Below are 6,000 nucleotides of genomic sequence, written 5' to 3' on the forward strand. Positions count from 1 at the left end.
AAAATTATTTTTTTACTCTACATACCGGAAGTTTTTGTCCTCGAATGCAGTGCGAAATTCTCTTTGATCGGTCGTGCGTCTGTAGGTCCCCTGGATTTTCTATACTCGCATTGAAATTCGTGGCAGTACACGATAAAAAATATTCGCAATTTTGGTACTTGAAGCCAGGAAACTGCGTGAGTTTTCTCGAATTTTTTCCCCATACGCGAGCTCGAAAACATAAAAAGCCAGAACTTTTTATTCCCTTCGTATCCTCGAGGAATGAGATCATTCGAGTTCGACGGAACAAGAAAGTTTCCATCGAGCTGAAATTTCTGAGAGAAAACACCGTTCTTCGAGTCGCAATTAGCTCGATATTTATTCAGTCGAGCTCAAACTGGTCGTAGCTAAGGCCTGACGATACGAAGCCATTTGTTTATTGTAATGAATTCGTATTTGCATAAGTCGATGTTATACGAGTACATGGGAGTTAAAGCAAATGGCACATTTGCTGATACATCCTGCTTTGTTATTGTCGTGATAATTGTTAGTACCATCCCGCGATGATGGATCATCGGAGGCCCGAAGCATCGACGTATGCAGGAAGAGCGAGACCGAGAACTGCAGACGGTTGATCAATAACGCGGAAATAATGAAAAGGGAAACCTGCTGTGGAGATCGAAGCGGACGTGGCTATGAGCCACAGACAGGAAATCAAGATTAGAGATCCACGTACACAGTGGCAGTAGTTCTGCGATTATACGCATTAGGAAATCGAACGTGAACGGACCCAACGTCGATTAGCCCTGCTGACTGATCCACATCGCCAATTGCTTGACATGACCGTGACAGAGCTCGGGCTCGTTTGATGCTCCTCTCATGAATCCGACTCGCAAACAGAATTGCATCGCATATTCTATGCGGAGTTGAACGAGGTGACGATTTTTTGGTCATTTGTATATTTATATTTAAAAAAAAGGAGACAAATTTATGGCCTGGTTACGAAGGGGAAGTATTGAGCTGCAGAAAATCTGTTTAGTTTGAAATATTTCTTCACAAATGTGGTTAAAATTGAGATGAGTCGACCGCCAAGTTTACTCATATTTTTTATGCTCCTCATTCGTATTTTGTAGTTGTACAAAAATTATACATAAAAACCTCGAATAAAATACGAAAACTCTTTCCACGGAGGTTCATTACAGAAAAAATGCAACGAAAATAAAACTGCTCGATAGAAAAAGCTCGTCCAATTGGAAAGGAATGCACTCCGTGTACGAATCGGTGTAATTGCTACGAACCCAGTGCTCTACCCAAAGGGTTCTCTCGTTATCGAGGCAGAACCATGAATAACGCACATATCATGTTCGCTTCACTCTGAAGTATTATTTTCTATTCGTGTATACGGATTCGATAAACTATGGATGTTTCACACTGTGTGCATGATTTTTGGATGTCATTTATTCTGCATTACTTTCATCGTGGACGACACACAGACTCTATCCGACCTAGGCAAGGAAGTAATGAGGGGGAAAAATTCAAACTCCTTTTCCTTGGCAGAAATCGTTGAGCAATCATTCAATATTTCTATTTTTAATAACAAAAAGCAACTAGCTATTCCGTAAATATTAATAATTTTTACATTTCTGAAAAAAACTTTTGAAAAAGAATAAAATCACCGGGCCGAACGCAAGATTTACTAAAATTTCTTTCTTCTCGAATGATTTTTTTCTTTCATCACGAATACCATTTTCCGATCGAAGAGATTCAAACTTAAAATATTGCTGCGCAGTGTCAGTGCGAAAAGAAAAATCAGCAATTTTGAATATTGTTATTCCACAGAATGCAATCTCCCATAAAATCAAAACTGAATTTTGAGTTGAACCTCCAAAGTATGTCGCAGTTTTATTTTATTGTATAAGAGAAAAATTGTTGCACAGCCTGAAAATCTTTTTCAGTGAACATTTTCATAAAACTTTACAAGCCTGCTGATCGTTAAAAATATTTGGTGTGAACAAAAAAACTAAAACGAGGGGGCATATGCTCATGTTTCAAGGCCCGAGATGGCAGGTTTCACGAGGCAATCAGCAATTTTTGGCTTCCACTAAATATTATATGAAACATGAGCCTGAAAATTGCTTAGCATAATTGAATTGTTCACGTGCATTTTATGAATTTATATTTTCAAGCGATCTCTGGTCGAAGCATCCTCGTTACGATCATTATTTGAATAACTCTTCTAAGCTATAAATGTTTGATTATTATTCGCGAACATCCGTGATCGTATCACGAAAAATTGGATCGTGTGAAAATTCACCTGCAAAATTTTCGCTCGTAGTCGTTTGCCCTCCACGTTTTTACCGTGCTCGTGATGAAAAGGGTGCCTCGCCCTTGAAAATCGACGCGACACTCATTAATAAATCCCACCGGCCGATTTGGTGCTGCAATATAATGTAATATTTGGCAGGAATTTTGGAATGGGAACAACGATCCTCTCGTCGGATGAACGAATAGTCGGATCGCGAAGCCATTGAGTAAAATTGGACTTCTCGTCGTCGAATTCTCTTTCACGATTGTCCCGCTTCAGTGAACTCGAGGCCACTTCTCGACGTTCGTGTCAAACACACTTCCTCAATGCGAGATAAATTACCCGATATTTATTGCCGTCTAGCAGCGCTCGGGTGCGAATGGCGTAACTGAAAAATGAAAAAATACAATTCGCAGAGAAAGTGAGAGAAGTCGAACAGAAGGACGACAAAATTCGGCACGACTCCCTGAAGAAGTTTGAAAATTTATTCGTCTGCGCGCACATCGGTTGAACGCTTTGCCGTCTGCTGTTATGAATTCGCTGTAGAGAATACGAAAAACGATCTCACAATCGTGACAAATGTTACGGCACATTATCCGGCTTGATTTTTACTTCCCTTTGTTTTTTTATTCTAATTTCATGAAAATGGTTTCCAACCTACGCTCACCGACGAAGTAAGCGACGCACTTGATTTCCGCACGAACATCACCAGGAACGAGGGTCTTGGAAAAGCCTTTTGCCAGGCTCAGTAGCGTCGAATGTTCTCGCCAGAGCTGCGGGAAGAGCTCGTAACAGTATTTCGTGACCTCGTTCACAATCTCAATATTCGTAGATGATCAAGCGAAAAAAGCAACTGGAAACATAGGAAAAAGCTCGAGAGTGTGCTTGATCAATAGTTGGGAGCGAAACAAGCATTCGGCAGAAACGTGCATAAGTCAATAACCGGATATATCGAAGCACACGTATTGCAAGAAGAATTTCCTTCCCGGATATCCGGGCTATCATATATCCCAAGAAAAACACAAGAATTTATGGCTCGCGATGAGTGTTCGTGCGCGAGCAACGAGAAAACGAGGTTGTGAGAAAGGCTCGCGGAGAGCTTATAATACATTTACGTGAAATATGTTGTATCGCACCGCGAGCTCCGCTCGCGTATGAACGACAATGCGTATGTGACCTTGATATATAAATTGTTCCGGATAATAAAAGCTCTGGAGAGTTCTAATGCCGGAATAAATGCTCGGTCCGCATCGAACTCGCTCTCGTGAGAAAGGATCGACAAACAGGAAAACTGGGAGGGGTGAGGTTTGGCTGAGATATATAAGAGAAGCTTAACTTAAGTGTCCGAAAAACGGGATAAACGTGGTCGATTCGTACACTTATCAGTGAGGACGATTATCGCGGACAGCGGTTCGGGATTTAGTTGCCTCGTAAAACTCGGCTTAACTACTGACCAGACAATGATTTATCTTTTCGGCTATAAAATATTCATCCGAATATATGTATATTTGGACGTGGGGAAAAAACCGGCGGAGGAAAACGAAGAAGGGGAGAATTCGACCTTTTTTGATCTGCACCGACCAATCGAGATGTGGCTGATTGACATCGTTCTAGTTATTCAATCTTATGCAAATTTGTTTCTCTTTCGTTCACCTTTCTTACTGCTGATTGATGAAATAGCATTAAGGTAGGTCATGCACGAAACAATTTTCTTAAGAAAGTCTTGAAATTTACACAGAGTTTAAATATTAAATTTCCAAGGGCTCGTTTTATTGGTTATTTAGATAAACGTGCGTTAAATATGAAGAAAAATACGCAGGGTTATAGGGACTGTGCGTAAAAAATCGTTTATCTTTCCTTATTATGAATAAGTTTATGAAAAAGGTGCACAATAACAATGAAGTATATAATGAAGGTTTGGGAAAAAAATCGAACCAATGATAAAGATATGTTACGTTAAAGATTAAAAGAAATTGGTAAAATGAGCACTCGTTATCTCAGATTTGTTTATTTCAGGATTTTGTTTCTTCTTGGCTTGGGCCACTCTTTCTTTCTTGATCCATTTCCCATTGTGTTTTCCCTTTGCGCTCTCTAAAGCGATTTTTTAGATAAAAAACTATAGTATTTTTGCCAGGGACGAATGAAATTTGGGTTTCAGTCAGTGATGGATCCCCGATCCTTGGGCTTGTAATGGCTTGTAATTTCATTCGCCAAAAGATGAGTTGAAAAAATTTATTTACTATTTCGAATAAATAACTCTGACATTATAATTCAAAGTGATAATACCTTTAATTAGGGAGTAAAAAACAATCCAATTTAGAAAATAATTCCAAAGTTTTTTTTCAGCAGAACGCGATGCTCCCTGGATCGGAAAACAAACGTTTCAAAAATCCTCATGCGACCAATATTTTTACTCCCGCGTCGCCAGATTTCGATGTGAATTTCATCACGATATTCGCCAAGCAATATTCAAACCGCATTCTATTCTCGAAAGGATAAAAATAAATACTCTGGACTTGACACAGACTTCCTGTATGGTGAAAATTGAACACGATGCTTCGAGAACTAAATCGAAAATAGTCGATGAAATATTGACAGACCTCTCGTGATATTTTTTAGTTGTGCATTCGTCTACTCGGATGATATTTGCGAATTGATTCGCTTTGTTTGTTTGTTTCCAATTTTTTGCCAAAAAGAATGAAATCATAACATCTAATTTTTGCTTCCTCGTCAAATGCGATTTGCATTCTATGCTGCATTAATTTGAATTTATTCTGTTTTCGTGTTTGATATTGTGTTGTCCATTGATAAAATTCAATCTCAATTTTTCTACGGTACTTTCATACGCTTATAATCATGGATTTTGGAAACAATTCGCTGTGTTGTTTGGCAAATTCTTTAATAAACATAAATCGATTAATTATCGAGCCAATCTCGTTCGAATGATCAGAAATTTCGTTGATCGGAGAGACGATCCAAGGAGCGAATTATTTCGAAAAATGATAAGCCTCTTTTTTGGGTCCCTCGAAATTTTATCATTCCGTTTGGCACTTCATTCTTCACGATATCATTTAATACTCGGAGACATCGAGAAGAGATTTGATGGATGATGAAGTGTCGAATGAACATTCTTTACTATTTCAATTGTCTGCGAACAGATCGTCATAAAAAAGCGATACTTGTAAGTTATTAATGCGAATGCGAGTGACATTCGAAACTGTCGCGATAGCATAACCCACCGAAAAACGATTTTTATGCGTTCCAGCGGCGCAAGTGCAACTTCGTAAAAACCATGGAGTAAAAAACGTCCAAAAAACATTAGAGAAAATAAACAACTCTCCAATTTCGAATGTACAGCCTTAGCGTTCCATAGCGAAAAAATCCAGCTTCATTTTGCTGTTTTGTCACGATTTTTGCATTTTTAACGAAGATTCAAAATCGTCTTTTCGACTTTTGTCAACAATTTTGAGAATTTTTTGCGTTTCGAATTCCAAAGTTCAAGTTGCTTTCGAATCTTTGTACACATAATGAAAAATCACTGTTGACATTGAGCCAAAACAATACGCTTTTTTATAACAAAAAATCATGGATTCTGAAAGGCCTTGTGACGGAATGAAAGTTTGATAACAACTTCCAAGGATATGAGGGGAATTAGCAGAGCCAAAAATATAACTGTAGATGGTGGTGGATGAAGGAACGTAGCTCGAGAATCTACT

Source organism: Venturia canescens, chromosome 1, assembly GCF_019457755.1.
Source record: "Venturia canescens isolate UGA chromosome 1, ASM1945775v1, whole genome shotgun sequence".
NCBI lineage: Eukaryota > Metazoa > Arthropoda > Insecta > Hymenoptera > Ichneumonidae > Venturia > Venturia canescens.